This window comes from Heterocephalus glaber, unplaced genomic scaffold, assembly GCF_053883595.1.
Source record: "Heterocephalus glaber isolate CG9 unplaced genomic scaffold, H.glaber_assembly_v1.0 deba00000546, whole genome shotgun sequence".
In the NCBI taxonomy this organism is placed as follows: domain Eukaryota; kingdom Metazoa; phylum Chordata; class Mammalia; order Rodentia; family Bathyergidae; genus Heterocephalus; species Heterocephalus glaber.
In genome coordinates, this window is record NW_028258147.1 from 5,221,752 (window position 1) to 5,245,862 (window position 24,111).

Here is a 24,111-nt window from a genome sequence, read left to right on the forward strand (position 1 = left end):
GCTTTTCTCAAAATAAAAACATTATACATGGAAGAAGAGAAGGGGAAAAGGTCAAGAAGGGGACCAAGACTAGGGGCTTAGGGGCTGTAGGGCCAGTCACCAATATAACTGGCCTATGGTGCCACAGGCAAGTTCTGTCAGCTTGGAAGCTCACACTTACCACTCAGACCCAACAGTCAGATCTAGAAGGTGAGTTGAGTTGTAGCAGCAGTTTCTATTCAGCATTATTATTATTATTATTTTATTTTATTTTATTTTTTGGTACTGGGGATCGAACTTGGGACCTTGCACTTACGAGCCAGGTGGTGGAACCACTGAGCTAAATCCCCACCCCTCAGCATTATTTTTAAATGATCTTTTAAAAAATAAAATAACCACATTACAGAAAGAATATGAACTAAATGCAGAAAATCTAAAAGACAAGAAAAATAAGCCATCTACAATCCTGTTAGCCTTGTTCATTTAGTATCAGCATTTGGGTTAATGTCTTCTGTGTGTCTTTTTTTTGTATGCATATTTAAAGATATCTGAAATCACAGTGTATACAACTGTGGATCCTGTTCTTTTACATACAACATTGTCTCATGAGCATTTTCCTTATTGCAACCCAGCTTTTCATAACTATCCTCTAACAAGTGAATAATATATAATTAAGTAAATGAACAGTAATTTACTTATTTTAACTATCTTCTTACATTGTTAGATACTTAGAATCTTTCCAATTTCTTGATATTATAAATATCACATTAGTATACATTTCTTTGTATATTTTCTTTTCCTTATTTTAGATTATTTTCTTAGAACTGACTTTCAGAATTTCAAAGACATAAAATGTTTAAAATGTTACAGGACATGAACATTTTATGACTTTTCATACTTGCTGCCAAATTGCTTTCCAAATTGCTTATCATGCCCAGTCCTGAGCCTGGTATGTAAGAGTAACAAAACTCACTGCACCCTTGAAAACACCAGGTTACTTCATTATTAATTCTTTTCACGGCTTCAGTTTTCAGGCTGTGATAATAAACCAGTACACATGTAGTATGTCAGATGGTAATCAGTGCTGCAGAGAACAAGAAAATGGGAAGGGGAAATGGCAATGGAGAGTAGCTGTTGCTGTTTTATGTTCATCAGGAAAGGCTTTTCTAAAAAGGAGGCATTTGAACAAGGAAGTGAGAGGAAGGTACGAGAACTGATGGAGAAAAGAGGGTTTCAGGCAGAGAAAACTGAAAGCTCTGGGGAAGACGCATGTTGGGCCAATTTGGCCACTGCCCACTGAGAAGATGGGAGTGGGGTTAGAAGATGAGGTCAGAAAGAAAGGGCAGCCAGGACATGTAAGGCTTTATTGGCCATTGTAAATCCTGTTCTACTCTGAATGAGAAGAGACGTCACTGAAGCATTTTGAGCAGGGGGCATCAGCTCTTGTCTTGTGTTTTTCTATGGTTACTTTAGCTGTTGTGTTCAGAACAAATTAAACACACTCAAAAGCAGACTCAGACTCTTTCTGCAAAACTCCTACCTTCTCAGCATCTCCATTCTCTGACTCAATAGTGCTCAGAACCCCAGTCATCTCAAAACATCTCAAAACCAAACTCTATCAATGCCCCCTCCAAAATGTCTTTTGTATCTCCTCTCTCTGTCCACTCCCACTGCCCCAAACCTACCTGAATAGTTTCTAGCTGATCTCCATGCCTTCTGTCTTTGCCTTCCCACTCATACCACTCAGTGCTACCAGAACAACCATCCTTGCAAAGCTAATCTTTCATGGATCTGCTCTTTATATTTCTTGTCTTTCTGCTTTCCTCCACTAAGAAGGTCCAAATTCTTCCCAATGGAATTCAAGTCCTACAATTCCATTCTAATCCAGTGGCCAAAACGTATCTTTTATTATTCAGAATTAACTTGCCTTCCTGTCTAACAAGTTTCCTGACCCAGCCCTGCACTTTTTTTCCTGTGCCTCATGGTTTACATTGTCTCTCCTTCCTTGCGCCTTCTGTTTAAAACCTCATTCCCTCCCAGCCCCACCTAGGAATCCTACTCACACTTCTAGGACCACCCTGAACATCACTTTCTTCATAAAGCCTTCCCCAATCTCTCTGGCTGGAATTATGCTGATTACCTTCTGTGAGCCCATAAATTTCTATTGCATTACTTACACATTTGGTGACCTGTTTGTTTTGTGAATGTTCTTTCTTTCCTACTAGGTAGCAAGTCCTTAGGATTCATGTCTTGGATGTCTTTGTAGCTCCAACAGCACAAACTACAATGTCGAGGACATAGTGCCTATTAAGTAAATGGGCAACTTAAAATTCCCCAAGGCCTTTCTGCTAATTCATTCATGAAACAGAACTCAAATTCAGAGCATCTTGTTCCCAGCTCCAAACACCTTTCCCAAGGCAATTCTATCTGGACTCTTCTTTCTGTAGTTCATTGTCATCTCATCCGAGCTACATCTGAAACCTGTAAGGAATTTTATGGAAGAATGACTAAGCAAAAAACAAAACAAACACTGGAATTTATTTTCCATGTAGCTATTTAAGCCAACAATTTGACTAAAAATCTGATTCTGAATTAAAAAGGAAACAAACAAGAATAAGTGGCACATATACCTCGAGAACCTTGTGGCTTCTTATCACATAAATCACAAATATGGCCTATTTTTGTGAGAAGGTAACAGATCAGTAGTAGTCCTCCTTCTTGCAGTTTTGAGTCCAGTGACCTTGAAGGGCATTGAAGCCCACTGGATATACTCTCCATACAGACTTCACTGAGGCCACCTTTTGTGTTCCCTCCATACCACAGATGGGGAGTGGTCAAAAAGAAGTCGTCCCTAAAGTACTTGGAATGCTCAGGCTTGAGCTACCCAGCCTATGTGCTTCTAAGAGTATCATAGACAATCAGTCTGGAGAAGCCTTGAGATGATCACCATCACTGTATGCCTAGCGTAATGCTAAATGCTTCATAACTTTTTCCTGGACCCACACTCTCCAGTATGGTAGCCATGTGTCTCTTGTGGTAATTAAGTGCTTAAAATTGGTTAGTCTGAATTGAGAGACGCTGTATATGGAAAGTACACATCGGATTTCAAACCCTTAGAATGTATTCACTAATATTTTGTGGATGTTGAAATGATATTTGGGGCATAAAGTAAAATATAGTACTAACATTAATTGCACCTGTTTCTTTTTTACTTTTCTTAATAGGCTACTAGAAAAATTTTAGTTGCACATGTGGCTCACATTGTGGTTTGCATTATATTTGAATTGAACAGCCCTTGTTCTAGATTATTCCTCACCATAATTTGATCAGCTGGATGGTATGATCATCCCCACATTAGGAGTGAGGAAATTGAGGCTTAGAGAGCTTAAGGAAATTGCCTGTGATCACACAGCTGTGGCTTAAGCACAGCCCTGTCTGTCTCCAAGCCTCAGTTCTTTCCCATTTCTCTGTGCTGTCTCCCCCAGTCCAGAAATATGACGCATGCAACGCAGAAATGGCTATGATCATTAGTAATGGCAAAAAGCTGTTTTCATATCTCCATTTTAGAGCATAAGAAAAATGGTCTGTGTAGTTCCGTAAGGTAGAATTTAGGAGTAGTTGGGGAAATTGCTTATGGGAAAGTTTCTGAAATACTGACTTTCTGTTTGGAACAGTTTGGGGTCAGCCACTGAGGAGAGAGGGGATGAAACTGCCTCTGAGGTTCCTTTCATTTCTCTGCTCCCGAATTTCAGTTGTCAGAGGCACAGGTCGGCCTCTGCACCAATCTCCCAAGGAGATGAATGGAGTAAGATGAATCAGGGCTCCTGCTTCTTCCTTTTTCCAGTGAAGTATAAGGCTTTAATTTCATTCCATTTCATTTGAATTTGTGAACCTCCATGGGCTATTCTTCACAGTAGTGCTGCCCTCTTCTAAGTCACAGTGGAGAGGAAAGGGAGACTGTGAAGAGCCAAAGAGCCATTCCAATTCCTCTCCCACCCCTTTGCCTTGAATCATTCGCTAAAATATGTTTTAACTCAGCCGAGTCATCCTTTTCCTAGGGGAATCAGAGTTTTTCACTCACAAAGAATTCTCCGTGTGCATCATTAATGCTAGCTGTTACTATTTTTTAAATGCTACAACTTAATTTTATTCACATTCTATATATAACTATGTAGAACATGTATCATGAGTATAATTTACTTATTTAATTTCAAATTCCAAAGAGGAAGCCCAGTTTAGAACACACTAGCTCTTTGAGCAAATTTTCCAAGCTGGGCAGGCAGAGGGAGGACTAGGATAATTGGGAATTAGACTTGACGGCTGGGTCTCATCCCCAAATATTTAAACTCATATTCTCGAGGGCTAGAAATGTTGTTGGGAGTGGTTAAACAAAAGAAAAGAAAAACAGTAACAGCCCCACCTACTTATTTCTTTTTTCCCCTAGACTGCAAATTTATAGCATACCAAAAAAACATGGCAGTTTGACTCCTGTAAGTGTAACTAAAAAAAAAAAAAACCAGAGTCACGCAGAAGACACCGAATCAGCCCGCTGCAGACAGCCAGGTCTGCGCACACCCTACCGAGGTCCCAGGTCGCACGGAAGACACCGAATCAGCCCGCGCCCCGGCAACAATCCACTGGACACCCCCACACCCCCACACCCCCGCTCCTCTGTACAGCCACCTGGTTCCACACTACAAAGACGCAGAGGACACCGGACCACCAGACCACAGTACTGAGTCCCGCTGCTCCTGGCCCAGAGGTAGGGGCTTCTGAGCCGCTGTCCCACTGCTCCTGGCCCAGAGGAAGGGGCTTCCAGGCCACCATCCATCCCTACCGCTGCTCCTGGCCCCTGTCCCACCTCGCCCAGCTCAGAGGAGGTAATCCGTGCAGGTGCCAATAGACCCCCCCCCCAGTCGAAATGAGAAAACATGTAAATAAGTCTCAAAAACAGACTCCCAGATCACCTACAGCAACCCCAAAGGGAAATGAGATGGAACACTCTGATACTCAACCACCTGGACCCACTCAACTGGCAACAAAAGGGGATGTGAAAAAAATGAAATCAGAAATGATTTCTCAGTTAACAGGAGAAATTGTGCCCCTAGTGCAAGACATGATTAATAAATCTAGAGAGGAGCTCAGGAACATGATGGAATCCCAACATAGGAAACAAATGGAATCCATAAAACAGATGCAAATAGATTTCCAGGACATGAAAAACTCCATTGAAAGTCTACACAGCAGAATGAGCCAATGTGAGGACAGAATTTCAGATATAGAAGATAAGATTGCAATTAGTGACCAGGAAAAGAAAAATTGCTTCAAAATTATAAGGGAACATGAGAAATCAATCCAGTAGCTGCAAGATGATGCAAAGAAGAATAACATAAGACAGATTGGAGTCAATGAAGAAACAGGAGAGAGTGCAGATGACATAAAAATCTCTTCACAGAAATAATGGCAGAAAACTTCCCAAGCAGGGGAAAACAGCTTGACATACAGATAAGTGAGGCATATAGGACTCCAAATAGGCTTGATCAAAAAAAATCTACACATAGGCATATAATTGTTAAGATTCCAGAAACTCAACAGAAGAACAAAGTTCTACAAGCAGTTAGAGAAAAGAAACAAATCACATACAAAGGAAAGCCCATCAGAATCACAGCAGACTTCTCAACACAAACCATCAAGGCAAGAAGAGTTTGGAGTGACATATTCCAAGCCCTAAAAGAAAACAGCCTCCAACCCAGATTGATGTACCCTGCAAAACTATCTTTCAAAATGGATGGAGAAATAGATACTTTCATGACAAAGAGCACCTTAGGAACTTCATGAATACCAAACCAGCACTCCAAAGAATTTTACACAATATCCTAGGAACAGACATTGAGGATCACAACCCCAGGAAGCAAAGCAGAATGAACCCATCTGGCATGACAAGAAATTAAATGTAAAGGGGGAGAACCCAACAAAAAGAAAAACTCATGGCAATGACAAGTCAATACGTTTCAGTTATAACCATCAATGTTAATGGTCTCAATTCACCAATCAAAAGAAATAGACTGGCAGAATAGGTCAAGGAGCAAAATCCAACAATATGCTGCATTCAAAAAACACACTTAATTCAAAAGGAAACTCATAGACTGAAAGTTAAAGGGTGGAAAACAATACTGCATGCGACGGGAACCCGAAAAAAAGCAGGAGTAGCTATCCTCTTTGCAGATCAAGTAGATTTCAAACCAACACTGATGAAGAGAGATGAAGAAGGACACTACATCTTTGTAAAGGGAAGAATCCAAGAGGAAGAGATGACAATCATAAATATCTATGCACCAAACACTAGTGCACCCAACTATATAAAACAAATACTAACAGACATGAAAAGTCATACATGCACTAATACAATTGTAGTGGGGGACCTCAACACCCCACTGTCACAAGCAGATAGATCAACTAGACAAAAAATAAGTAATGAAATATTAGAACTCAATCGAACTCTTGAACAAATGAACTTAACAGATGTTTACAGAGTCTTCCACCCCACAAAATCACAATACACATTCTTCTCAGCTGCACATGGGTCATTCTCCAAAATAGACCACATACTCACACATAGAACATGTTTAAGTAAGGGCAAAGGAATTGAAGTTATCCCCTGTATATTATCAGACCATAGTGTGATGAAATTGGAGATCCATAACAAAAGAAACTCAAACAATTTCATAAACACATGGAAATTGAACAACACACTTCTGAATAACCAATGGGTCACAGAGGAAATTAAAGAAGAAATCAGACAGTTCCTTCAATTAAATGACAATGACAATACAACATATCAGAATCTATGGGACACAATGGAAGCAGTCTTGTGAGGGAAATTCATAGCAGTGAATACGCATATTAGGAAAACAGGACGAGCCCAATTAAACAACCTGATGCTGAAACTCAAGCTTCTAGAAAAAGAAGAGCAGGACAACCCCAAAGCTCATACAAGGGAGGAAATTATAAAGATCAGAGGAGAAATCAATGCAATGGAGACTAAGAGAATGATACAAAAAAATCAATGAAGCCAAGAGTTGGTTCTTCGAAAGAATCAACAAAATTGACAAATCCTTAGCCAACCTTGTCAGAAAAAGGAAAGAAAAGGCCCAATTCCATGCAATTAGGAATGAAAAGGGTGAAACTACAACAGACCCAGCAGAAATCCAGAGGATCATCAACACCTGCTTCCAGAACCTATACGCCAATAAGATGGACAACACAGAAGAAATGGACAGATTCCTAGATACATATGAATTACCAAAGTTGAAAGAAGAAGACCTCAAAATTCTGAACAACCCAATATCAACCAATGAAATTGAAAACGTAATTAAAAACTCATCAACTAAGAAAAGGCCGGGCCCTGATGGCTTCACTGCTGAATTCTACAAGACATTTAGAGAGGAACTGCTGCCACTACTGTTTAAACTCTTCAATGAAATTGAAAGGGAAGCAATACTCCCAAATTCATTCCTGGAAGCAAGCATCACCTTGATCCCCAAAGCAGAGAAAGACCCAACTGAAAAGGAGAACTATAGGCCAATCTCACTAATGAACATAGATGCAAAAATCCTTAATAAGATAATGGCAAATAGAATGCAGAAGATCATCAAGAAGATCATACACCCTGATCAAGTGGGATTCATCCCAGGGATGCAGGGATGGTTCAACATATGCAAATCAATCAATGTAATACACTATATCAATAGAGCCAAGGACAAAAACCATATGATTATCTCCATAGATGCAGAAAAAGCATTTGACAAAATCCAACATGCATTTATGATAAAAACCCTACAAAAAATTGGAATAGATGGTCTCTACCTCAAACTGGTAGAAGCCATCTATGAAAAACCAACAGCCAATATCATACTAAATGGTCAAAAACTGAAATTCTTTACAATAAAATCAGGAACAAGACAAGGATGTCCACTATCACCACTCTTGTTCAGTATAGTTCTGGAAACATTAGCCACGGCAATTAGACAAGAGAAAGAAATAAAAGGAATAAAGATAGGAAATGAAGAAGTCAAATTGTCATTATTTGCAGATGACATGATACTCTATATAGAAGACCCCAAGAACTCCACCAAAAGTCTTCTAGACTTAATAACCAAATTCAGTCAAGTAGCTGGTTACAAGGTCAACACACAAAAATCAATAGCTTTCCTCTGTATGAATGACAGACTCACTGAAAGAGAAATAGGGCAAATAATCCCTTTCACAATAGCATCCAAAAAACTGAAATACCTAGGAATCAACCTAACGAAAGAAATCAAAGACCTCTTCTCTGAAAACTATGGCACTCTGAAAAGAGCGATTGAAGATGATATCAGAAAATGGACAGACATCCTCTGCTCCTGGGTAGGAAGGATTAATATAGTGAAAATGGCCATACTTCCAAAACTGCTATATAGATTTCATGCAATTCCAATTGAGATCCCAGCAGCATACTTCATGGACCTTGAGAAAACAATCCAAAAATTCATTTGGAACAAGAAGAGACTCAGAATAGCAAAAGCAATTCTAGGTAACAGAGACATGGCAGGGGGTATCACAATCCCCAACCTGCAACTATACTACAAAGCTACTGTGATAAAAACAGCATGGTACTGCCAAAGAAACAGACCTGAGGACCAGTGGAACAGATTAGAAGAGGCAGAAACAACGCCAGACACACTCAGCCATCTCATCTTCGACAAAGGAGCCAAACACCCTCACTGGAGGAAAGATAGCCTCTTTAATAAATGGTGCTGGAAAAATTGGGCTTCAACTTGCCAAAGATTAAAACTAGACCTATATCTCTCACCATGCACTAAACTAAAATCAAAATGGATTAAAGATCTAAATATTAAAATAGAAACTCTGAACCAGTTGGAACAGAGGTTAGGTAGAACCCTTGAAGACATCGGTGTAGGAAAAGATTTTATGAACAAAACCTCAGTTGTCCGTGAACTAGCACAAACCATCAACAAGTGGGATCTCTTCTTATTAAAAAACTTCTGCACAGCAAGAGAAACCACCAGCAGTGTGAAGAGACAACCCACAATGTGGAAAAAAATCTTCACCTGATCTTCCTCAGACAAAGGTCTACTATCTCGAATCTATAAAGAACTTAAAAAGATCAGACCTCCCAAATTTAAAGACCCAATCTGAAAACGGGCATCTGAAATGAACAGACATTTCTTAGACAAAGAAGTAGAAATAGCAAATAAATACATGAAAAAATGTTCAACATCATTGGTCATTCAAGAGATGCAAATGAAAACAATGCTGAGATTCCACTTCACTCCAGAAAGAATGGCTAGTATCATGAAATCAACCAATAACAAATGCTGGCGAGGCTGTGGGGAAAGAGGAACACTGCTCCACTGCTGGTGGGAGTGTAGACTGGTGCAAGCACTGTGGAAATCAGTATGGAGATACCTCAAAGAACTAGGACTGGAAGTCCCATTTGACCCTGCTATTCCACTGCTGGGGATCTTCCCCAAAGAATTAAAAGAATCATACCACAGTGATATATGTGCCCCCATGTTCATAGCAGCACAGTTTGTGATAGCTAAAACTTGGAAACAGCCCAAATGCCCATCAACTGGAGACTGGATAAAGAAAATGTGGCTTTTTATAAAATGGAGTACTACTCAGCCATGAAAAATGAGAAATTAGAGACATTGATAGCTAAGTGGATGCACATTGAGGTGATACTCTTAAGTGAAATAAATAGGACACACATGTATAAATACTGAATAGTTTCTCTGGTGTGAGAAACTGAAAGTGTAAATAAGGACTAAATGTATAATAGGTAATGTGAAATAGGAAGAAAAGGGGCAAAGGGGAAGGAAGTGGGAGGGCTAGGGGAAAGGATAGAAGGGAATGGGATTAATATGAGAAAATGGAAAAATAGGAAGAAAATCTTTGTAAATAGGGAGGACTGGAGAGGTTGAAGGGAGGGCTGGCCAAGGGTGAAAAATAAGAACCAAGAGAGACTATGTAAAGGTGCAAATTTCCAATGATGAATGTCATTATATTGTATACCTAAAATGTACCAATGATTAGAATGAATAATCGATAACGCACAATAGGAAGAAAAGTCCAAAGGGGTAGGGGTAGTGGGAGGGGCAGGGGAAAGGAAAGAAGGGAAAGGAAAAATGCTAAGAAATGGAAAAAATGGAAATAAAGTCTTTGTAAATAGGGAAGGGTGGAGGGCGTGAAGGGAGGGCTAGGAATGGGGAAAAAACAAGAACCAAGATGCATTATGTAAAGGTACAAGTTCCCAATGAGAAATGTAATTGTGTTGTATACCTACAATGTACCAATAAAGAATTTAATTAAAAAAAATTATGTGATATTTATGTAGTATTCCACTAGATATATGGCCAAGAGAATTGTAAAACATATGTGAACACAAATACTTCCACACAAAGATATATAGCAGCATTATTCATAATAGATGAAATATTAAAACAACCCAAATATCTATTGGCCAATGAATGGATAAACAAAACATGGTAGAACACAATGGAATATTATTCTTTCATAAAAAGGAATGAAAGACTGATATATGCTACAACATGGATGGATCTTGAAAAATGCATCCTAAGGAAAAGAAATCAGTCATAAAATGTTATATGTTGAAAGATACCACTTATATAAAATGTTCGCAATGGGCAAATACATGGAGACAGAATACAGAGTACTGGTTAAGATATCTTTAAAGTGGTTGACTGCAGTTAGAAGAAATTGTCAATCCTAACAAGTCTGGGGCTTCTGTCGGGTGACGGAAGTGTTCTGGAACTAGATAGTGACAATGAGCACGATATCCAGGTCATACTAACAAACCAGTGAATTGTTAAACTGATCTATTGTCTTAAGGAAGCACGGCCTTGTACACAAGCACTACCAGGGCCCCAGAACAGACAGTCGTAAGACTTTAAAAACAGAAGAGATTTCTCATGACCAAAATATCATTTGACAAGGTAGCATCTTTTTTTTTTTTTTTTTTTGGTACTGGGGATCAAATTCAGGTCCTTGCGCTTACGCAGCAGGTGGCAAAACCACTGAGCTAAATCCCTGGCCCAAGATAGCATCTTTAACTAAGGCATACATAATATCACACCTTCCTCTCCTCTCCGTGAGAACTATTTCAAAGTTGAGTGTCAAGGGTAGTTAATACTAAGGCAGCACAAACCTAAAGACACACACTTATTGAAGATGAACATCCACGTGTGTGATGTCTCAGAGTTTTCTGATGGATTTCTCCCTTGCCCTGAGGAAGCACACTGCTTCTGCCACCAGCCCTACTGTGGGCAGCAGGGGGCAAAGTGGAAATTTCAGGTCTCACTGCTCGCTAGCTTTGCGGTTTGTACCAACTTCCCAAAGCCTTCCGTGCCTCAGATCCCCTTTACAAGGAGGATAAGAGTGCCCAGGTTTGTTGTGAGGATTGAAAGTTAACACATGTAAAGTGCTCAGAAGAGTGCTTGGCCTTTGATAGATCCTTTATACGTGCTTAAAAATGAAAATTAAATGCCTCACCTCACACCCATGCTAAGTGAACTTTCTGGTCCTTGCTTTCTTTCTGTTGGGAACCATCTTTCCAACTGCAGCTCCTCCCTCTCTTTCTTCACCATTCCCAACTTTTGCTCATTTGTTTGCCGCACTTATGGCTCTGAAGCTTAAATGATCATTTGCTTAAGTCTCTAGTTTGTGGCCTTCTCTGGTTCCAAGGCACCGAGAACAGTGGCCGGCACCCCGCCATGTCTTACAGACAAATGAACAAACGGGGATTTCTAGGCTGTGGATGGGACTGTGATGTACTGAATACCACTGAATACCCTTTTGCACCATTTATATTGTACCATGCTTATGTCCTTTTCATAATGATGAAAAGTGTAAAATAAAATATAGAAGATAAAAGAATATTTGGACCCGAGGGAGAAGCTGGTGGCCTTAACATCCCTGAATGGACCAGGATTCCAAGGGGAAGTTTAGGTGGCCACTCCAAGCTACCTGTAGACCTCTTGCCTCTGTGAACAGTGGAAGGACACCTTGGGGACGGCACTCAGTCCTGGCCTTGAAGCACAGTGTGTACACAGGTTAACAGACATCTTTGTGTTGTTTCACGACGGAGTACTGAACCTGCCGGGCCTTGCACATGATAGGCAAGTACTCTACTACAGCCACATCCCAGCCTCCACAATAAGTCTTAATGTCTTTCACATTGTGCAATACGTGGCCTGTACTGACGGGTACAATAAGAAACTTTTCCATGGCAAAAGGCCTGTTTCTAGGCAGAGTAAACAGAAAAGTCTGTGGAAGATTGTTTGCCCACTTTTACAACTGCAGCTCAGATAAACAGGAGGCCATGGGGCATGGACGTCCTTGGGCAGGGACACACAGTCTCCACCGTCTGCTAATAGTGGCCTTCCTCTTTCCTCACCAGGTCCTCTGCAATCCTTACAAAGATTACAAATCCCATGTAAATAAGACCAGTGGACTTCAACTGAGCTGTTTTATAAACTTATCCTACTAGTTTGGAGGAAATCTCTGCTCTAATTGACAGGTTCCTTCCTTTCTAGTGCTTTAATACCTCTCTGATTGCTCCTGTCAGGAGAAAAACAATGATTGAATCACTAGCCCTTTGGGTAATGTATCATCCTTTCCAAAGTTTTTGCATTAAAAAAGAGGTCAATAGAGAGAGAAAAAGAAATAACGATAGTGTTGTTGATGACAGTATTACTAAACTGATGATGATGACAGTAGTACTGAAGATAGCAATTATTTACTGACCACTGTGTGTCAGATATTCTACTAAAATGGATACAGTTTATCTGATTTATTCCTTGTACAACCGAGTGAGAAACATTTTAGCACAGGTTATAGATGAGGAATAAAAAATCATAGCTAGCAAGTAGCTGATGAGGGACTTATAACTATCTTTTTTTTTGGTACCAGGGGTCAAACTCGGGTCCTTGCGCTTGCGCAGCAGGTGGTGAAACCACTGAGCTAAATCCCCGGCCCTTATAACTATCTTTTAAAATGTTTGCTCTAAAAATTCCATCATAAATTCTATCATAGTATTCAAATGAATGGATTTCTAAGGTAGAACTTTGACCCTTTGAACTTTGAAAGAGATGGGAGAGTCAGACAATTACACAGTCACCTTCAATGACAATGAAATTGACACCTGGGGCCTGAATCTCAAGTTGACCAGTATGTCTACTCCTGCCTAGGTTCGAATACTGAGTCTGACACTCTGGAGATTGGGGCAAGTCATAGAATCTTTCTGTGCTTGAGATTATTGTTAGAATCCAATGAGATAATGCAAATAAAGTACAACAATGTACAAGAATACACACAGCTATATGAGGAATGACTAGAAAATACAATACGCTCAATTTAAAAAACATTATTGCAGCAAAAGATGTATTTCTATTAATCCCCCCTCAAAATACTCCCCTTTCACTTCAGGCACACTTATCCCATCAATCTTGCCACTTTCTGAAGGAGTTCTGGAAGTCCTCTTTCATGAATTAAGTCTTTAGTTGTTCTGTCCTGTCCTGAATCGATTCAAATGTTTCCTTTTCATGGTCATTTTGACTTTAAGAAAGCGCCGCAAGTCACAGGGCTCCAGATCTGGTGAAAGAGGACACACTGTAATGTTTTTATGAGCTTGCCTTTCAGCTGGATGTTACTCAGTAGCCGTATCCACTATATTTTTGATCACACTTTGTAAAGACACTCACAAAAGAGGACTTCCAGAACTGCTTCAGAGAGTGGCAAAAATGATGGGATAGGTGTGTTTGAAGTGAGGGTGAGTATTTTGAAGGGGATTAATGGAAATGTGTCTTTTACTGTAATAAAAATTTTTAAATTTAAACATTCACTGTCCTTTTATCACTATATAGTATATGCCATTCATATACTATCTTTATTTCTGTAAATCCCTGCTAAGTATTAGAAGCCCCATGCTTCTAATGTTTTATTTCTAGCTTCCCAAATAACAGAAGGGTTCTTTCTCCTGATTTTAAAACGTAGCCATTGGTCCATTTTCTCTAAGTGTTTTATTAAAAAGCCAATATAACAGAATTTCAAAGGTAGATCTCCCAAAACCCATTTCCCTAACACAATTATTTTTATTTTTGCTATTGCCTTCCAGTTTTGCTAATTTTATGAAGCTGGAAAGAACACAGCAGGAATCAGATTTGGATTTTTGTCACAAAGTAGCTGTGTGACTTTAATAAAGTTACATAACTGCCTTTTGCCTTAGTTTTCCAAAGTATAAAATGAAAGGGTTAGACCAGATGAACTTTAAGATCTCCACAGCTCCAGTATGGGTGATTATGTCTGTAAGATACTTTTTTGGGGCTTTTATAATACACGTAAGGGATTGTATGTATAGGGTGCATATGAAACAATGTTTACAAAGTTAGTTAATTTCCTAAACTGTATCTGGGAAATAAGTTTCATATTTAATGGATTCTGTAGAGGTAAAGTTACAATTAAAAACCCAGAAATTTCAAAAGGTAACTACCAAAATTACCAAAAAGCTATAAAAGTCATACCTTAATACATTCATGATATATAAGTGAAGTATTAATAATTGAAAATATTAATTATATATAACAGATTAAGTGTGATAAATTCATTCTAGTCTTTGTTGACATGTAGTTATTCATAATGTAAATGTGAGAATATTATATCAGTGTAATTTTTCCATATAGTATTTGCAAATTCTCTAAAGTTTATAGGAAAATCAAAGAGGGGTAAACAAAGAAATACAAGAGCAATTCTAGCTGACATATCAGACTGGCAGAAACACGTCAGTGTAAATGTCTAAAACATAATATCACTCCGAATGCAGGGACTCAGTTATTCTCTCCCACCCTGCTGGCATGTAACTCGGTATAACCTTTTTAGAGGCACTTTGACAATACTAATCATGAGCTTAAAAATGTTCCTACCACCTTTGATAAATTCCACTTGAATAAATCTGTACTAAGGCAAGTTTTTTATTTCTGGTCATTTAGGTTGTTTCCAGTTCTTTAGACATATATAATGCTGCAACCAAACTTCGGTGCACTTATTTCTTTAAAACAAGTTTCTTAAGTACACCAAGACTTAATTGCAGCATTACATATAAGTGTAAAGAAATAGAAACAATCCAAATGACTGAAAATAGAACAACTAAATAATTGATATTAAACATATATCAAATATATGAATATATTACAATATATGTGTATTTATATATTCATGCATAAATAATTTTCTTTCTCAGCTAGAAAATAATATAGACACCAGAGCTCACTTCTGCTGGCTTGCTTTTTTTTTTCTTTTTTTTTTTTTTTTTGGTACCAGGGATCGAACTTAGGTCCTTGCACTTGCACGGCAGGTGGCGGAACCAATGAGCTAAATCCCCGGTCCCTGCTGGCTTACTTTTTACTCTTTGGTGAACAGAAGAGCTGAAAAATATATCTAAATACATATCAGTATACCATTGGTTTATATCAGTAACTTCCAACTCAAATTCAGGACCACAGGGTTTATACTTAATCTTTCCCATTTTGTCTACATTCCCTTCCTCCCATGCTGAGAATCCTGACTCTCAAAGACACTAAACATGATAAATTTAAAATATCCCATAATATTTGCTTAGCTCATATACACAGAATGGCAATATCAACACTATCACCAACAATATGATTACAAAAACTGTTTCAAAATGTTGTTGTGCTTAGCTTATATCCACTTAGGGATGGATAATTCCAATGGTGTTTAATTTCTTTTGTTTTGTGTTTTGAGACTGGGTTTGCTACATTGGCCAGACTGGTTTCAAACTCCTGGGCTCAAGTGATCCATCTCAATCCCCTGAGTGCTGGGACTACAAGCATATGCTTATCGTGTTTTAAAGTCACTTGACATAGTTCTCTGTATGTCATAATTGTATATAGTAAGAATATCTTTCTTAAAAGATAGGAATTAAATTTTTTAAAGTATCTTCATAATTATGTAAAATGGTTACATGATTCCAAGGTCAAATCTATAAAGCAAGGTAAATTCAAAGCAGCCTAATTTCTATCCCTATCCCCTTTCCTTCCCATCTTATAGGTGACTATTATTTTGTGATATTTATCTTTGTATTGTTCATACACATATTTATATACATATGTGCATATGTGTGTGTAATGTATATAAATGTAGGTGTATACCCAATCTTACTAATACGGGTATGCTTACTTTTCTCCCTCATTTTTCTTGCTATATTGTCCAAGTGGCCAGTCTGGTCCTGAACTCCTTGGCCCAGGCCATTCTCCTGCCTTGGCCACCCAAGTGCTGGGACTATAAGTGGTCATCACTACACTCAGACTCTTTTTTTCTTTTCATCCAGGTGCAGAGGAACTGAACCTAAGGCCTCATGCATTCTGAACTACACACCTATTCCCAGTGGTGATTTATATATTAGAAATTAATGGGACATATTAGCTTAAAAGTGTAGCTTAGTGGTAGAGCATCTGTCTAATAAAACCAAAGCCCTAGGTTTGAACCCTAGCACTTCTCCACCACTGCCTCAGGGTGGGGGGAGGAGAGAGAGATATATCAATGAATCTCAGTGTGTAAGCTTCATTTGAATCCTGCTTCAAAGAAGTAAGCTATACTGCTTAAGTAGGGGCTGGGCATGGTGGCACACACCTGTAATCCCAGCACTCTGGGAGACTGAGGAAAGAGGATGGTGAGTTCAAGCCCAGACTGGGCAACTTGGAGACCTTGTCTCAAAATAAAAAATAAAAAGTGGACTGGTAATATAGCTCAGTACGAAAACCTTGGGTTCAATATTCAGTAACACCACACACAGAGAAAAGAGACACAGAGAAAGAACATTTGTGAGACAATTAAAATGTTGAATGCTGAAGTTCAGTTTTAAAGAATTAGTAATGAATTTAGATGTGATGCTTATGTTTTTTTATGATTATGTTTTTTAAAGTCCTTACCTTTTAAAGATCCATATTAAAATATTTATGGGTGAAATGATACAATATCTAGAGTTTGCTTCAAAATAACTAAACTGGGCTGAGGAGGTAGCTCAGAGGTAGAGTAATTCTCTAGCATGTGCGAGGTCCTAAATTCAATCCCTAGTACCACCTCCCACAAAGAGCAGAATAGTGGAAGGGGATGTTGATGAGCTAGCCATAGGTTGGTGGCCACATGGGGTTCATCGTGCTTTCTGTCAAGTTTGGTTTGTTTTAAATTTTCTATAATAAAACATTCATATAAATTTTTACATGAGTATTTTGGGGTGTATGTGTGTATACATATATCTGTATATGTGTATTGTATAAAGGCCCATTATATATAACAAAATGTTCATGGTGATAATTTCTGTGTAATAAAATTATGGGTGATTTGGTGATTTTTAATTTTCTCCTTTTACCCTATTATATATTCTATATACCTCTTATACTCCACATGCATTCCGGTTTTTTTCCCTTGGTGCTGGGGATCGAACCCAAGACCTCATATGTGCTAGGCACATGCTCTACTATTAAGCTACATGGAGCCCCACATGTATTCTTTACAATCAGGAAAAAGACTCATATTTTGTTTGCATATCATTTCTCAATTCAACTATAATTCACTTCTTTTTGTTTTGTTTTGTTTTGTTTTTTTGGTACTGGGGATTGAACTTGGGTCCTTGCACTTGCGCAGCAGGTGGTGAAACCACTGAGCTAAATCCCTGGCCCTCAACTATAATTCACTTCTGATGCAATGAATAACTGTACTTTTGAAGTATAATTGGATAAGGTGAGTCACTTAATATTTAATTATATTTCATTTTGAGTGACTACAGATAATAGTTTATGAAAATATAGCTCTAAAGTAAAGTTTGAGGTCTGGAAATTCTGTCATTTGATGTAACAGGATAATCTTAAATTTATAGCTTAGCAGTAAACAACAGTTAATTTTTTTCTCACTGACAGATCCAGTTTGGCACTTTCTCCTCTAAAATCACCTTTGTGCTGAAATCCAAGCACAGATTTCAGTCAAATAACTCAGAGATGAGAAAAGATTTTTTAGCAAAATTTTGTAATTTTACTGCAATGTTAGTTCCTGACAATTTGGGAGAGTACTTTTTTCAAGTTCAGAGGACCAGACAGGGGAATGCTTCTCTTCCCTACTTTCTGATAGGCAGCAAGAGTAAGCAGTTATCCAACTAAATCACTCTTTTTGTATCACAGAAATAAATGTAGGCCATGACAGCAGAAATAAAAGCAAAAATAGGGCCGGGGATTTAGCTCAGTGGCACCATGCCTGGCTCACAAGTGCAAGGTCCTGAGTTTGATCCCCAGTGAAAAAAAAAAACCCCCAAAATAGTTAATGGCTATTGTTAGTATATTGATAGCTAGTACAAAGTACTGGATGGTTAGTCATTCAATTCATCTTTTAAAATCAGTCCTTCAAGATTAATACAATTTTTCAAAACCAAATATAAAAGAAGCATATTTTATAATTATATATAAAATTATATTATCATCTGAATGTTCCATAATCGGATATCTGTTCCTCTTTGTTATTTTGAAATAGACAATTTATTTATCTAATTTTTCTTCTTCCTTTTGTTCACATTATTTGCTCCTTAATTAACTAATTATGAAATATGTCATGAAACATATTAAAGGACTTTCATTGAAGTACCTTTTTTTCTGAACATTGACTTCAAAACAAAGTCATAGGTAGATGTAGTTATTCATTTAAAAGTGACACTTTCTGACTTAACAAATGGCTAGCAGCAGATAATGTGGATCTGAATTCCTTTGGTCATCTGAATTCTCATGGATTATTACATGTTTCACATAAATTCAGTCTACATTTGCAACTACGGTTCAACTTTTGTGCTTATTCTCATATACAATTGGAAACATTTATTTTAGTATAATAACCTTGTGAAATAGTTATTATAGAAAGAGGTTAAGTTGCTTGTTCAAGGTCACACATAACCTAGTTATTCAAAGTCTTGAGTTACTACTCTTAAATTATGGACAATAGCCAAAGAACATTTGTACTCCTTGGTGTCTCAAACTCAGCCTTGTACTGGAAAGCGTGTGATATCAGTTCAAAGGCTAATATCTAGCTATCTGGAACAAAACCATGGTATCCCACTCCTCTATACCCTGGAAGATGTGCCAGTGGTATAAGATGATTCAGTAGCGGAGCAAAGATGGAGTCAGTGAGGAGGGTGTGCATTCATGCAGAATGCAACAGAAGACATCAAAGAGGAGGGCAAGGGCAGTCTGTTTTCCATAGGACAGATTGGGCCAGTCTTTAGCCTGGATCTTTTAACAAATTAAAAAAAGGTTTATACATGTTGAAGTCTGGGAATAGACAATATTTTGATTTGACAATGAACAAACTAAAGGTCAGTCTGAGAAAGTTGATTCTTGACATATTTCCAACAAAGGTCACTTGTTTCATCCCAGTGGACTCGAAGTTTGGAATTAAAAACCTCAACTTCAGTAAATTATATGTTTGAAATACTGAGAGGTCTAATTAGACGTGCATCCTAAATGCCAATAGAACCCATTCTATTCATTTGCTCTTAGCTCTATGAAAAACTCTGTGTTTGGGATGTGGTTTTTGAAAACAATTTACCTTCTGGCTTAAAGAATGGAATATGTGAGAAAAGAACTTTCCAATTTTTATTGATGAAATAAAAATATGATTTTAAGAATATGGCTACTTGTAACTGAAAAAATAATTGATCTAAGAAACTTGAAATTTCACATATTAAATGCTAAGTCCAATGATAAACTTCAAACATAATTTCTGAAACATACATTTGTTCTAGTTACTATACTGTAGAATCACCTTCGTGAGTATTCAGTGGGCATCACATTAGTGATTCCTATAAAGTTTTACCAGAGTTAGTACTAGAAATATTTTATTTGTGGATACATAGAGACAGGTTACATGACACTTGAAAGCAAACTTGAACTAAAGGATATTAGAAATAAATAGGAGCAACAAAAATAAAACATGACAAAACTAACTCTCCTGTGACCAGCAAAACAAATGTTTCCAGTGATCCAAAGCCAAGAAAATAAAAATCCATAAACACAAAGGCCAAGATAATCAGTTGAATATCTAAGTCTCCATAAATGACAAAATAAAACACTGAAAACTAAACAACTCCAAAACTCCATCTACTTTGAAGGAAAGAATGCCAACGAACATTGACCTTTTCTGCCCTACTACCTACCACAGAAATCCTGGCCTGCAGCTGATTTTAAAATTACCACATCTCCAAAAATTATGGGAGATGGGTATCTCAAAAACACAATTGCTTTGATCATATAGGTCAACTCCATATTAGCATAAGCAGTAATTATTGAGGAAGGGGTAATCTACTTCATTCATTTTAATAACCAATTCTTTCTTGGTTAGATTTGCCACAGAGCCAAACCAACTTAATTATGAAGGCACAATAATATTGGATTGAACTACTTTTCAATTCAAGAGTTTTTTTTGTAGAGAGAAAGATTGGACAATTTAAGCAATTTGTGATTTATTTCTGCCTTGCTCTATCTCTATTCTTGCTAATTTACAAGGTATTGCATTTAACTTGTTTCATTCCTAATGTTTTACATCTTGTCTTCTCTTTAGAAAAATTTAAACTAAATTTCAAGAGGCTGCAGGGTAAGTGTTGTTGGCCAGTTTCTGTAAGTCATATCCCCTTGAACCCAGACCACTGTCCTGGAGAACAAGAGGCTAAATTCTGGCTGCCGTGAAAAGTCCTGCAAACCTAGAACACAGAAAGTCTAAAGCATGTGCAGTGATGCTTGTCAGCCTTATGTTAATGTATATTCTATATTTCACCATACTGCTCCCAAAACCCCATGCACGCACTGCCTGTATAACACTCTGTGTACCCATAATACCATTTCTTCTCATCTGGATGCAACATCTGCTAAAGAGCAAGGTCACTTGCAAGAAAACTGAATTTGGAGTCCAGAGTACAAGTGTGCAGGCTACAGCTCTTCCTGGATCAATTTAGTGCAGGGGGTGAGTATGTGTTTGTAAGGGCAGACTGCATGGATGCCAACTATAGTTTTCTGCTTCCAGCTATGAGACTTCCAGCAAGTTATTGAAAACTTGTGCCTCAGTTGTCTCATTTGTAAAATGGCGATGATATGAAAATCTACCTTATAGAACTTCTGTGATACTTAAAAGCCAGAGAGGGTTTACAGAACCTCAGGGATCCTAAGTGCTCTGGGAATGTTAGCAACTATTGGTAGACAGTGTATCTCACTTAACCTGCCCACTTTTATCTTCAGTGCAAGAAAATATCACAATCCCACATGGTCTTTAGAAAGACAGAATAAACTCAAATAAGAGAACATATGTAGAAGTCACTCAAGTATCTGAGAACTCTCAATCAAGAAACCAAATAGAATCAGTTCCTTCCTGCTCTATTTCCATAATACTCAAAATTACCCCCCGCCATGCATGCATACCCGGTACAGTATTTGTCGCACTGTATTCTGAGTATTTTTTTTTTTACTTACCTTTCCTCTCTGCCCTGAAAACAGTGTGCCCTCTGACTCACCTCTGCATCCTCAGCACAGGACAGGTATTCGATAAATATTTGTTTAAATGAATATTGTCAAAACGATTGAGCAGGAATTCCCAAGGCTTTTGCCAGGAATGATGCATTATCACTTTTGCCTGGTGTCCTCAGAAGACCAACTCAAAAGTGCTTGTTTTTTGGGGGGGAAAGTGGAGTATATTGAGATTCTGCCATTTCAGATGCAGCCAATCTTATGTGATTGCATTTGTCTATTCTTTTTACTTAACAAATAATTACTGAGCACCTACTATGTGCCTGATCCAAGCTGAGCTCCCAGCTACAGCATCACCAGTGACAGATACCCAGATGAATTTAGTCCCTGCATACAAGATAGAGAAGAAAGCTATTTGCTACAGAATCATCTACACTTTGAGATAATAAACTTGTGAATTTGATTACTTCTTTAGAGTTAGAGACTCTCAGAGTAGAAAAGAATAGTTTTCTAGAAGTAAAGGTCCTTATATAATAATAATTAATGTAAAAAAAATCTGATTGCCTGGGTTCAAATCCTTGAGCTGGTTTGCACCAGGTGTAAGACCTTGGAAAAATTACTTAAATCTCCCCAGGTCTTGATTTTCTCATCTGTAAAATGGAGGTAGTAGAGTTGATTTATTAGAAATGAAAATCACTTTTTAAGGTACTTGCCATGTAATAAATACACAAAATATGCTTGCTATTTTGATTAACCTTCCTCACCCTATTCCTTTACCCCAGTGTTTGAACTTCAGTATAAATTCACACACCAAATGGGACATGTCTGCTTAACTTTTGGACATCATCCCATCAGAGTCAGGACATTTATCACCTCCTGTGGTTGTCCATTTGGTTGCTAGGTAAATAGAATTGTTGATACATTCTAGAGGGTTGAAATATACATGCTTACAACTTCTACTCATTGGTCCTCAATTCATCATTTGGGATTATCCAGAATAAATCTAATCTTTCCAGTGCAGGATTTCTCAACTTCAGAAGGCAGCTGTATCTGCTAGTTGTCACCCTGCCCCTACACACCCACATATAACCTTAGATCCTTTTGCTATTTCTAAATAACACTTGACCAGGTCCTTTATTATCGAGGCAGGTGATAGAACTGCTGAGCTAAATCCCCAGCCATCAGCTCCTTTATTATCTATTCACTCTTCTTGAATAATCTGTTCATCAGTGTCTCTGAATGTGTGAAGCTCAGAATTGATAAACCAGAGCAGATGTGGTCAGATCACCAATGAGTACTAGAGAACTAGTTTCCCTCTTGAACACTGTATTTCTAATAATACAAAAGATGGATTTTTTTGGAAGCAACATCACGCTGTGTTGAGTCATCATCCACTCACAATCAACAGGAGACTCACTCTTCCTGACGTGTGCAGTGGTAAGCCATTACGCCTCCACCCTGTACTTGTATAATTGAATTTGAGGATCTTTCAGTACTTTATATTTGTGCTCATCAGCTTTATATTGTTAGATATGATTCACTATTACATTTTGTTAGGATTTGTGAGGAGGGAATCCCAATTGTATCCTCCAATTTATTTGTTGTCTTTCTGGTTGTGTATCACTCGTACACTTATTGGTCATGTCCATCAATGTTATCATCTCAGTCACCAAAAAAGTGTTACAGGGGACCTGTATCAAATTCACAGTGAATTAGATCTTTAGAGACCTCAGCGTGCATTAGCCTCTTAAAAACAAAACAACTTTTAAAAGCTATCATTCATTCAATCAACAAATATTTATTGTCTTCTAAGTACGGTTCCAAGTGCAGAACACATAGTGCTGAACAAAACCAAACCCCTGTCCTTGTGAAGCTTACATTTGAGAAGGGGAGATAGACAATAAAAAAATAAGAAGTAAATAACGTTAAATGTTATGAAAAACAAAAGCAAGAGGCTCCAGAAGTCTGACAGTGAAGACGGAGGAAAGGGCTGTGCATAGGTCAAGTGGCTAATGCAGAGCTGATTTCGGTTTGAAGCCAGGTATGGTGGGTGGCAGATGCCTGTAATCCTAGCTCTCTGGAAGGAGAAGGAGGATCACAAGTTTGACCCCAGCCTGGGCAATTTAGTGACTTAGCAGAAACCTATCTCAAAAATAAAATAAAAAGGGCTGGAGATATAGCTCAGTGTGAAGGCCATGGGTCCACTCCTCAGTGCAGCCACCAAAAAAAAAAAAAAGTTTGATTGCACTGCTCATGTCCTACAGTCTTGGTGTGTATCTGACTAAAACATGCCCAAAAGTGGGCAATGCTATGGTTTAAATATGAAGTGTTCCCCAAACATTCATATATTCAGGGATTGATCCCTAGTGCAGCAATGTTCAGAGCTAGGGCCTAGAAAAGTAATTGGATCATGTGGGTGCTAAGCTCATTAATGAATTAATCCATAATGAGCTCATCTCTGAATCAGCTATTAAGAGGTGGTGCCCCGTTAGAGGAAGTATGTCAGTGGAGGAGTGGCTTTGAGGGGTATATCATGTCC

General features: G+C 38.1%; 1 long non-coding RNA gene across 1 annotated transcript in view; it reads right to left on the reverse strand.

Moving 5' to 3' along the window:
- Positions 1-24,111, reverse strand: part of LOC147829603 (uncharacterized) — a 96,125-nt gene that overhangs the window by 46,996 nt on the left and 25,018 nt on the right. The window contains exon 3 of the long non-coding RNA XR_015448624.1: positions 2,157-2,460. This is a non-coding gene — a long non-coding RNA (uncharacterized LOC147829603). The remainder of the gene's footprint in view (positions 1-2,156; positions 2,461-24,111) is intronic.